This window comes from Hypomesus nipponensis, chromosome 3 (assembly GCF_054491055.1).
Source record: "Hypomesus nipponensis isolate SF chromosome 3, ASM5449105v1, whole genome shotgun sequence".
Classification (NCBI taxonomy): domain Eukaryota; kingdom Metazoa; phylum Chordata; class Actinopteri; order Osmeriformes; family Osmeridae; genus Hypomesus; species Hypomesus nipponensis.
In genome coordinates, this window is record NC_140363.1 from 4,226,334 (window position 1) to 4,238,908 (window position 12,575).

Sequence of the window (12,575 nt, forward strand, 5' to 3'; positions counted from 1 at the left end):
GGATCTTTTGGGTCATCCACATGGATGTTAAAATCACCCATAATTAAGACATTATCAGTATATGTCACAAGATCAGCACTAAAATCTACAAATTCCTCTAGGAAGAGGGAATACGGGCCGGGGGGCCGGTATAGAGTAACTAAACTAAATGAGGGAGGGGGGGCAATAGTAGAAGAATTAGTCCTTTTTAGAGTAGTTGGTGGTTTCATGCAAATTATCTAAAATGATTTAAAGGTATTTACAGATTTTAGGCTAAGGTTGAAGCTAGCTTTATATATCATAGCAACACCGCCACCTTTCTTTGAGACACGAGGGATGTGTGAGTACGCAAAATCCGGAGGCGATGCTTCATTCAGGGAGGAATATTCTTCAGGTTTTAACCAGGTTTCGGTGAGTCCAATCAGGTCCAGGTTGCATTCAGACATCAGATCATTAATCAAAACGGCCTTTGGGGATAGAGATCTGATGTTTAGGAGCCCAACATTCCAGTATGGGTTTTTGGCAGCTTTAGACGTAGGTAATCCTTCTGAAAAGGTGGCACTGCTATCACAAAACTTAGTAGGAAGAGCAACGGGGGAGCAAGGCTGAATACATATCAAATTGGTATAATTTCTAATAATTGAGGGCCGGAATTTGGAAAAATGGCGGGGGACAGACACCGTCTCAATGGGAGAAACAACATCAGCATCCACGCTGGCTACACTACAAGCTGAGCTATCGGGCCCCCAACAGCTCACAACATGCCTATCAACATATCTATCAGACTCTCTAAGAGACTGTGGCCCGGCTTGTTCTAGTGAGTGTCAGGCCTGCTCTAAAATAGCTAAAATGCATTTAGCAGACGCTTTTATCCAAAGCGACTTCCAAGAGAGAGCTTTACAAAAGTGCATAGTTCACTGATTGTAACAATGAGATAGCCCAGTGAAGGCAACTCTAAAATTAGACACGTTTTTTCGATCTCTCCACGCATTGTCTTTTAATAAACCATGCATCTACTCTGTTGTTGGTACTTACAGTGTAGTGTTCCAGATAGCCACTGACAGATAAAAAGCAGGGAGGGGAGACGGAGCACGAGGTGAAATAATACGAGTGAGAGAGGACATGGATTTCTAAAACCTCCTAGATGGGAAGAAAGGTATTAAACGGAGGGTGGAGGATGATGACCGAGTGAAAGGAGGTGGGGATCAGACACCGAAGGAGAGGGAACATGAAGACAAACAGCCCTGGCTGAGAAAGTTGATATTTCAATCAGCGCTGTAATCTTCACTCCAGTTGCCCAGGAAGCATGAGCATGAGGAAAGGTACGAACAATACACAAGATACAAAAAAATATTTTCAGCAGTACTTTTTATTTTAAAGAAATTAGGACTGGCTCACAGGAAATGAAAGCTTAAAACTCCCCTGGTGAACGTTGAGGGTACATGAAGTGAGAATAAACGGTTCATTCACCAGACAATCATGTGTTGACTTGGCCTAGAGACCTTTAGTTTTCTCTTGATTACCCAGTTTCTATGATTACCCAGATGACAGATTTTCTATGATTATCAGATGACAGATCATCTTTTAATGGGATTAACAGCAGGATATCACACCAGTCACATTTCCTTTTATAATTGTAAATATCAAAATAGAACAGTTTCTCATTTTGAATAGTTGAAATTTGACTTAATACTTTTACAGGGAGGATAACTGCATCCTGCAGGGAGATCCTTATTATAATTCTGTGATTATTACACATAATATTTAATATGACATTACTCCGGAATGGAGGTGGTTTAAAATTAATGTTTGTAATAAAATGTTAAATCAGCTTGAATTCATTCGCTTTAAGCATCCTGCAGTATTTAAATTGAGATTAAATATTTATAACCAGGTCATGTGCTTATCTTGTGAGACCACCACAAGAAAAATGCATCCAATTTTGTCTGTCAATGGTTTGAACCTCAAGCCCAGTGGGACTTCTGTAACAGCCTCCACAGGGGATGTGGAACAGCAGTAACAGGCGTGCAGCTGTGAAGGGCATGGAGGTGAGTGACAGGATGCACATTGACAGGGCTGAGGAACACTGTCATGACGGTGTCCAAGTACAGAGAGACCTGTGCGAGACATGTCGACTGAGGGGAGGCTGAGTATCGACCTGACCCGATCGATGCGAAACACGATGCACAACGCATATTCAATCACTCTGACAGGTCTCCTCCAGAGTGTCGGAGTTCGCGGCTTTAGCGTGTGTGTGTGTGTGTGATTACAGCCACAGTCAGCAGAATTCCTTCTGCCTCGTGGAACGGGAAAACCACTTTGTTGCCCGGCCACAGCTGTTTTTGTGACATTAGAAAATGTTGTCAGGAGTACAATTGCGTTCGAGATGAGGGCAGGTTAGTATTGCACTAATTATTTTTTTATTAATTAAGAGGGCATACAGCAGGTTTAGTAATAATGATTACTTGGCAGTCTAGCCTTCCCAAGCCTAACACAAGGCAGCACGTCCTCTCAATTTTGACGTTCCTCCAACCGTACTGAAGGCCATGTTGGCGTCACTCCAGATTCCTCTGGAGGTCTTCTGGTGTAAAGCGAGTATGCTTGGCTAATGAAGTTCTGTCTGTAATGGCCGCGTCCATGGACGATGCCGCTTGTCCTCCTCATATCCCTCCTCATCCATTCTCATCCTCATCCATCTTCCTCCTCCAGCCACTCTCATCCTCCCTCTTCCATTCTCATCATCCTCATCCTCCAGCCATTCTCATCCTCCCTCCTCATCCATCCTCCTTATAAGGGTGGAGCTGGAGAGTGCAGCGGAGGAGGAAATGAGACCAGACAGCCTCACCAAGGCGTCTGCTAGAGGTTGTGGTTGTCAGCGGAGGCTGGTTGAGGCTGTCAACAAGGTGAATATTAACAGTTTCAGTGAACTGTTAAATGAATGAAATGTGTTCACGCCGTGATATGACCTTATTCTATCAGTGTCAGTCGACGTTATCGATCACTTCCCATGATGCCGTCTGGGGATGTGGGCAGTACCAGAGTGACTGGCCTTTTTTTACTGATGTGTGAAGACCAGTGTTGTAGTCAAGACCACCTAAACCTAGACATGACCAAGACCAGAGTGTATCGAGACCGAGACAAGACCAAAGCTGTGTCTACTACAGCGCACTTGTGCAATTCGAGCACTGACTTTCAGTGCTTAGGGCGCTTCAAAACCAGCAGAATTCATTGCACTGAAAGTACCCGGATGGCGCACTGCAAACGGTCCAAAAAAACAGTCTACAACGATGGACACTACTCACCCTAAACGGGCGCCATCTTGGCTACGTAGCGGAAGAGGAGGAACCCTTTCGGCAGCTTTTTCCACTTGGGGTGGAGAAGCGCGTTCATTTAGGCAGGTTTTGTGGGTGTCGCGAGCATATTTCAGTCCTCGTCCGTCACTTCTGCCAAGTGTTTAACGTAAGTGTTCCATTTCAGACAGCACTTATCAGCGACGGAGTGCACTGAATATGTAAGTGCACTGTTTTGCAGTGCACTGTATTGCAGTGTACTTCGTAAAGTGCGCGGTAGTAGACACAGCCCAAGACTTTGAGGGGTCGAGACTGAGTCAAGACCAAGACCAAGGCAGGGCGAGACTGGGTGAAGACCAGACCACTCAAAATACACAAGCAGTAGGATTTGATTAGATAATAAATAACTGTATTTGAACTAAGAATTAGTACTCTTAATGCCGTGTGCTTATGGCCAGGCAAAACAGCATATGTTTTTTTTCTTTTTTTTTTTTTTTTTCTTAGAGGCGCATTAGTACTCTGTCTCTGCTTTTCCCATCTGTCTCTCACCCAAGTTTCAAGTTTTTATTTGTCAGGTGCACAGAACAACACAAGGTCAGACTGGGCACTGAAATTCTTGGGACAAGACAACGCAAAGCAACCTAGCATAACATAAGTACTAAGAGCATAGATTACATCTAAAATACAAATATAATAATAAACCTCCTAATATACAAAAATAGTATGCAATATACTAGACCTCAATACACATTTTGACCTATACTAACCTAAGACAAGACCTAAACTAACCTGAGTCAAGACCTATACTAACCTAAGACAAGTGCACCCAAGTGAAGGAGCGCGGTACCGCAGCGTTTAACTTAACATTATGAAGTCGGGAGAGGTATGCAGTTAACGTTGATGTAACATAACTTTATAGTCATCATTAGCTACATTGCTTTATGTGGCCTGGCTCGTTATCACAAACAAAATTTGTCAAGCAACTGAAACTTACGCCCTGAAACATACAGTAGGCTATGTTCAGAATCAGAAAGTATTAAAGTTTGCACAGACAAGGAATTTACTTTGGCAGGAAGGTGCATATATTAAACATATAGGAATCTTAAAACTTATACGTGGTTTAATTATACCAAAGGTACAAGTCTAACTAATACTAAGGGGATTTATAATTTTAAAAAACAAAATGTATATAAAAAATATATATAAAGTAGCCATAATTTACAATATAAAAATACAAATAATAAATAAGTACAAAGAATACAGATGGTACAAAATATACAAATAGTGCAAGGTGTCATTGTGCAGTTTATTAGTCAGTGTGTGTGTGAGCCCTTGGCCTTGTTGAAGAGGCCAACAGCGGATGGGAAGAAACTGTTTTTGTGGCGTGTGATATTGGTCCTGATGTCTGCAGCGTTCTGCTGGAGGGGAGTGGCTGAATCAGTGTGTCCAGGGTGGGAGGAGTTGCCCACAATCTTCCTTTGAAAAAGTCGAATGGATTTGGGAAATGGACTGGCCGGGATTTGATATTTTCAGAGCTAGAAAGAAAGGCGTAGGCTAGCAGTCATTGATATTGCCCGCATAATCATACAGTATGAACAAAAATTGGGGGGGACAAATTGTCGTTCTCTAAATATTGGGGGGGACGTGTCCCCCTGTCCGCCCATATAATAACGCACTTGGGTAAAAGTTTGATGTAGGCCTAGTGCCAGCTGCTTCAGTTAGAGTCTCTTTGCAGAATTTACACAAACTGTGTGTTTTCTTTTGGACGTTCTTATAAACTCTTTGTGGTTTAAGTAACCAAATCTAATTATAGCTGATTTGGCCAACAACTTCAGACAGCCACTGTTTCGCCCAACGTCCACATTCACTTTTTGGGCGCGAGGAAGGGTGATGGGTAATTTCAAATTAGAAATGAGTTAAGTTATTGGTTGTGTAACGGGTGTGAATTGGTGAAACTCACTCAAGTGTATATAACAGGCCACCCGCGTCAATGAGGGCTAGCTTTTCGTTGGCGCAGCTGGTAGTGGTTGCGCTTGGCAAGTCACAGGTGGCATGTTTGAGGCCAGCGAGTGGCAAACATCAGCCAACAGGTCTTGGGATGGAGCGTGGCCACGACTGTTACAGATGCATTTGAAGTGTGACGTTTTATATCCAATAGCAGTAATAAGACAAACAAATAAATTAAACAATGCACAGGCAACTATTCCCACAGTTGTGGTCTTGACCAGTCTTGAAATAAAATCCAGAGTCCTCTTTGTTTGAGACAAGACAAAGAAAAAATGTGGTCGATTCCGAGACAAGACCGAGACCTTCAAAATGTGGTCTCGAGACCGGTCTTGCGTACTACAACACTGGTGACGACTCTGTGAGTTGTCTGCCGACTCTGAGGGGCGTGAGATGCAGCCATATGGCAGCAAAGCAGAAGATTTTCAGCACCTCTGAATTAAACATGCTGGGGACAATCCTCGAGCTTCCCTCTACTGTACCATACCAGGAAATGCACAAATTTCTTTGGCTCCTTCGCGTGTGGGAGCTCCACTAAATCAAAAATTTCTTTTAGACCCCGGCAGAGCGTTATTTAGAAGTGCTATCTGCCAGTAAAGTAAAATAATTTAGGTTCATGGATTTAGGTTATCATTGGAACACCCCCTCACACACACACACGCATACATTTTTCTAGCTTGAGACAAAAGACCTGCTTTCGGTGTGTTATTAATCTTCTTTAAGGCTTGATCCAGCTCCTTTTCTAAGACTCTTGTAGTCCGTTTGTGTGTTTCTCTTGAAGAAATAATGCTTTCTTATAAATGTATGAGTGTTGGGTCACAGGTCTACCCTTCTGCCTAAAGCAGCTGTCTTTGAGCAGAGCTCAGGAGGACTGGCCAATCCACATTACAAAACAAGAAGAATGTTTGTACATTAAAATAATGAGTGTTTGGTTGTCTGTATGGAGGAGATATTTCTATTAGCTGAGAACAGATTGTGCCTGAGTGGAGGAGAGGTGGGCAGAGAGATGAAGGCAGTGGCTTGAGATGTGAGGAAACAGCGATTGAGTGAGGAGAAAATGAGGAGGGAGGTGTGGGGAGGAGTCCCATAAACGAGGTGGATAGGAGGAAGGAGAGACGAGACAAGGAGAGAGGGAGACAACGCTGCAGATGACGTGAAAAAGGCAGGATTAGAGGAAGAGGAGAAGGGGATGAGCTCAAGGGAATAGCGAGACGAGTGAAAGAAGATGGCGGGATAGATGAGATATGGAGGGGGTAGGAAAATGAATGGACAGAGTAGGGAGGGAGACACCCTCACAAAGGAGAAAAAATAGGTAAGTCAAGAAAGAGAAAGGTAAATTGGAGATGATTGAATAGGATGGACAGAAGTGACTGAAGGGATGGAACGAGGTAATGCGGAGATGAGATGGGGAGGCCGAGGAGGATAAGGAGTGTGTTCATGTAATTCACTCAGGGTCACGCAAAAGCAATTTTCCATGCAGCGTGCTTGTCATTCTCTGACAGCACACTTGACACAAAGTGAACCCTCTCAAGATCGGCATGCCTCATTTGGGACTTGTCAGAACCCACTTAGCACTCAGGCGTCCCTGGCTAAGCTCCTTGTCAGATTCCCCTGGTCTCTCTGGAAGAATGTCCTGCCTGCTAGCTGGATATCTGGGGTGCATCCCTCTCACTTTCACACTAAAACTGAAATGGTCAAGTCTGATAGTTGAGCTCTGTCAACCCGCCTCATTTGCTCTGCATGTTAAAATATCAGAACAGCTGTAGAATTTACAACCCTGCAACAGCACACGCCTACTTAATTTCTTGTTTAAATATACATCGTCCAGATGCTAGCCCAGTTATTATTAACCATGGCTTTCCCAGTTCTCATCCTAGAGAGTTCCAGAATACAGTCCACTGACTAGTCCCAGTGTTGCGTGTTCTGTTCCTAGTTCAAGCCCACATTCTAGACCCAGAGTTCCGTTCCCAGACAGCTGAAAATTCAAGACACGTTTGTGCCCCTTTTGACGAAGAAAGTGTTTTGGCTGTCTCTTCATTAACAGAGTGACTAAATTCAGTTGAGTTCTGGATTTTAATGAGTATTATCAATCTGCAGAATGTGAGAGATCCAGACCTCTGACAATAATTGAGAACAACACCAGGCTTAGGTCTCAATCATGTCTCTCTCAGCTCTGGAGGCCGGAAGACCATCTTTTATAGGGCACAAGAATGTAAACATAGATGGTGACAGTCAGGCAGTAAATACATTACAACAGTTTCAGAGAAAGAGATTCACAGCTCCCAGCCCATGACCACTCTCAGGGCAGAGAAAGATCATAGGTGGACTTCTCCCCGTTGTTGTCATCATCACAAGAGATGTTTACACAGTACTTTCTCCTGTCTCCGAACATCTATTCAACTTGACAATAAGACACATCTACTCTTATTTATAGCAAACTCGCATGAGAACATGCTAACTACTATATCTAATGACTAGTTATATTGATTAATTAAAGTTCTATTGATTAGTGAATAATGTAAGTACACATTAAATCCCAATTTCCTCCACACTAGACAGCTGTACATTCTAGACCCAGTGTTGCATTCCTCGACAGCTCGAGAGGTCCTCATAGCTCAGACGGTCGCTGCCAGGCCAGGCAGGCCGATTGACTGGCAGATTACAGACCCCTCATGCATGCCTAGCACCCATGTGCATGCCACTGTTGCTTGGTCAGGTGGAAAACTGCCCTTTCTGGCACAAGCTGCCTTGCCCTCCACTGGGTCCAGCTAAAATCTGCACTTCAACTTTATGTCCCATTCGCTTATGTGTATATCCAGATCTCTGCCTCAAATGTGTATCCAGCTCTGCTTTCTACCTCAGCTGTGAATCCAGCTCTGCTCTGTCTCCCTTTTCTCCTCCACGTCCGTGTAATCTGCAGCTTCTGCCTTGGATCTGATCATGGCTTTGTTTGCCCAATCGTTACTGTGGAAACGGTAGGGTGAAGATTAGATACCCTTTGCTTCAGATTAGACAAATACATGATGGATTTGTCACTCTTAATCCTACTATGCAGATCTACAATACTGCGAGTCACTGAAGGAGGTCAGATGGAAATCTCAAATATTTATACTAGCGGTGGGCATAGATAAAATAAAAAAAATCTAGATTAATATCACTGTAATTTGGGCGTTAATCTAGATTAAAATGGCTCATTTGAATTCGGCCGAAGGCATTCAGAATATGTGTGCACCCTAATAATGACTAAAAGTAAGTCTTTGAGAACGGGTTTGTCAAGCCAGGTGGGGCATTAGACCAGGGGCTCATCTCCTCTTTCCAAAATGCATCACAAACTGCTTGAGAAAGCTGTTCTATTATGATAATTGGTGATGAAAATAAATTATGTTCAATAAGATGTACTTGTGTTTTATTAACTGTTTATTAGATGTGTTAGCTTGGTTGATAGAGCTGTGCTGACTGGCTAGCCTCGGTTGCACTCAAACAATAGTTTGACGACGACTCTTCCCCTGCGCTATCAGTGCTTGGCCCGGCATGTTCCGCATAAGGAATGCTTTACGTTTAGGTGGTATTTGAGCCTGGAAGAACTCCTAATTCCGCATAGCACAACGTGCAAACAACCTTAGTCTTGTCGAGGTTTCCATTGGAAAGCTTCTTAAAAATACATTTTTCCTGAAGCAAACCCGGCGGCTTCTTAGCTGCAAACATGTTAGCACGTCATGTTTGATGTGATAATTTCATACACACAGGTTCGAAGACTAGTTCTCGTCCCCTACAGTGCAATTCGGCTAGGTATACATCTGCGCTAAAATATCAAGGTGAAAGTCATCTTAGCTTGCGGAGTATAGACCCAGCTCCCAACCCAACTTTGAGAATATTTTTTTTTCTTATCGCCTCATTAGACTCTGAGACTCTGAATGTGAGACTCTTACGGGCCGATAACGGCCCACCACTATACCCTCCTGGTTTAGTCCGCTGTGTTTTTACGAAATCAATAGTTAGATGAATGCCACAAACATTTGATTTAGAATGATGTTGTGGCTAGAAGATGAGATGGTCTAGGTTGTAGAGTTCTGTCGTTATTCTGGTGTTAAATCAATACATGTCTTGACTGAACTACAATGTCTGATTGATGAGCATTTTAGCTGGAGTTGTCATTTGCTGCCCTCTGTTGGTCATTGATAGGTTTAGTTTTCGCTTAACTATTCCCTTCCCTTAACACGCACACACAGAGAGACAGAGAGACAGAGAGACAGAGAGACAGAGAGACAGAGAGACAGAGAGACAGAGAGACAGAGAGACAGAGAGACAGAGAGACAGAGTCTCTAAGAGATCCAAGGTGGTTTATTTGGACCATTAGGTGGTCCCAGTGTTGTTCAGCTTGTGCAGGGAGTCCCTCCTTTCAGCAGGCTGTGGTTGACCCTCCGGCATGCTGTCTGATTTACAACCCCAGGACCTCCTTTTCCCTTGACTCACTCTGCCTCCATCTCCTGCCTGAGCTCACTGTAGGTTCCAGAACAGTTACGAGCAGATGAGTAGAGAAGCAGCCAGCGTATGGGAGACCTCTGACAGACAGATGGCAACTGGTGGTGAGTGTTGAATTGAACACTCTTAACGTTCCTCAACAGGAGTTAAGTGAACCGTTTGTTACTTTGTTAGGGATGTGCCAAGGGAAGACTTATCGTGGATCAATCCGACAGAATGCACCTATGATTTTCTTTCTGATAGTCATGTTGTAGTTGGATGAATTATGTGGATGAGGTTAGAAAGACAGAATTGTTCATGTTTGAGTTAGGAAAGTCTTCTTTTGTAGCTCTTCCCATGCTTTGTGATGTGACCTGTCAAGCACAGTGGAAGAGGGTACTCATAGTACTTCGGCTAAGTGCTGTTTGAGCACACAGCAGTTCCAAAGCCTGCTTGAGTGACTGGCCACTTGGGTCGGTACCTCCAAAGTGGTGAGAGTTGCTTGCGAAAACTCCGTGGTGGTTTTTAACTTTTTCCCGTTTTGCTAAAGGAGCAGTCGTATTTTGAGGTCTTGCCCAGCACAAGCTATTTTTGCTGGGCTGTCTACTGCATTACTTTAGAAACAAGTGTCCCACATTCAGGAAGAGAGCTGAAACATCTACCATGTTTGCTTCATAAATAATCACGCCTAATCACTTACGTAATGACTATGTAATGGGTTTTCTCATGTTGGAATTTATCTAGAATTGAATGTATCCGTACAGCACTGTATAAACAACGAACTAGGAATCAGGGCAGCAGTGAGACTGAGCCTGGTTGTTGAGCATGTGGTCAGAGCAAGGTCTCTTTCCCAGAAGAGGCTACTGATGCCTGGGAGAACAATGTGGGACAGACAAGCAGACTTTCCTGTCGTTGTCAGGAGTAAGGTGACACCTCGGTGTCCTTCTCAGCACCCACCCCCCTCCTCTTCAGACCTGACACGTTCAGTGTTTCGTGTGTGTCTGCCGGGGGGGGGGGGGGGTTAAAGATGGAGAGAGTTTGAGGCAGATCAAAGCATGTCTTTGATTGTGTCTCCCCTCACCTCCAATTTGGACTGCCGTTGGAGTGCGAACGTTTAAAAAACAAATGAACTACACTTACTTGTTACACTTGGTTTTTAAGTGTAACAGGCATGCCATGTCTATCAAGCTCTCGGGGCGATGCTATATCATGTGGTTGTATTCACAATAGGCTGTTTATCTGGATCAGTGTGCTGCGAGGGTCTGGAAGAGCCTCAACACTGTCTGTCTCTCTCTCTATTTCTCTGGATCCTAACCTCATTTTTGCGAAAGTGTAAAGCAGCCGGATATCAGTCCGTGGTTGACCCTGGGGCATGTCATTTAGCAAATGAATGGCCTGTTTTTCCGGACAGTTGAGTCAGTCACAGAGTATCATACCACGAGACAAGTGAGCCCACAGTGTTACTTCTCACAGCACAAGACTGTTTGGGGGCACATTTGCATACGGAGATAGAGACCATGTAGAGAGGGGAATGGTATAAAAACACACAAATCGTTCTTATTGTGGAGATCTATTGTGGAAAGCCTGTTGTCTGTGTACAGAGGCTGCCATAGTTGAAATACAACTCACCAACTGAGGATGATAATGCTAGCTACCCCATTAAAGAAAACAAAACATACCTTGTCATGTAGTATAATCTCATGTAAAAATGACTTATCCTAGGGGGGTCATTTCCATTTCCGAACGGCAACAATGTTTTGTAAATTATTCAACCATAGTATAAGTTTTTGCTAACAACTTGCCAGACAATTAAATGTGACATACTCTACATTCCTATGTTGAAGTATTCATCAACATTGAGTTGCCTGTTTTCAGTGCATTTGAGTAGTACATATGTACATTAAGGGTGGGAATCTTTTGGTACTTTCTATTAAAAATCAATTCACAATTTTTCAGAGATTATTTGAAAAAAATTAAATTGTATTTTTTTTGTATTTTTTTTTTTTCTGCACAAACTGTCAGAAACCGTCTCAGGGAAGCTCATCTGCATGCTTGTCATCCTCATCGGGTCGTCCTCATCGGATTGGGGTCGCGACTGCTTAGCTCGAGGGTTAGCTAACCCTAACCCTGACCCTAATCGTGACTGACTGGTTTTCGGACACAATCCCGGACCATCCCAATACAGAGAAACTGCACATTTTAGAGTGGCCTTTTATTGTGGTCAACCTAATGGGTCAAGCCATTATTCCACACCTGTGCAATAATAATGCTGTCTAATCAGCATGTTGATATGCCACAATTGTGAGGTGGATGGATTTTCTCGGCAAAGGAGAAGTGCTCACTAACACAGATTGACAGATTTGTGAACAATATTTGAGAGAAATAGGCCTTTTGTGTCCATAGAAAAAGTCTTAGATCTTTGAGTTCAGTTAATGAAAAATGGGGGCAAAAACTAAAGTGTTACATTTATAATTTTGGTGTGTAAGTGTGTGTGTATATAAGAAAAACTCACAACAAAAAATAGATTCACAAATTTGTGATTTGAATCGCTAGCTGAATCACAATTCAAATGTAAATCGATTTTTCCCCTACCCCTAATGTACATAACTGTACATTTTCTCTGCTCTATTAGTGTCACTAAACATCCTTCTCTCAGTCACACAAGATTTCCCACCAAGGTTTATAGAAGCACAAAGGCACATATCAACTGTGTGGTTACCATGTAGGTTAAAGTAGAAACAATGTGGTTTGACGTTTGTCTACACTATATGCATGCTTTCTGACACATTATGAAACTGTGTCGTCTGTGATGTTTGTTTATGACAAAATTGTATCTTTTAG

At 43.1% G+C, this 12,575-nt stretch overlaps 1 protein-coding gene across 3 annotated transcripts in view; it reads left to right on the top strand.

The window, feature by feature from the left end:
* LOC146299402 (SAM and SH3 domain-containing protein 1-like) overlaps window positions 1–12,575 on the top strand; it is a 52,483-nt gene that overhangs the window by 24,267 nt on the left and 15,641 nt on the right. The window contains exon 1 of one of the 3 annotated variants that reach the window (XM_084684553.1): window positions 9,645–9,859. The exons of the other annotated variants lie outside the window; for them this stretch is intronic. The gene's annotated coding sequence lies outside the window, so the exon portion shown is untranslated. Of the gene's footprint in view, window positions 1–9,644; window positions 9,860–12,575 lie in introns of those variants that run through there. 3 annotated transcript variants of the gene reach the window in all.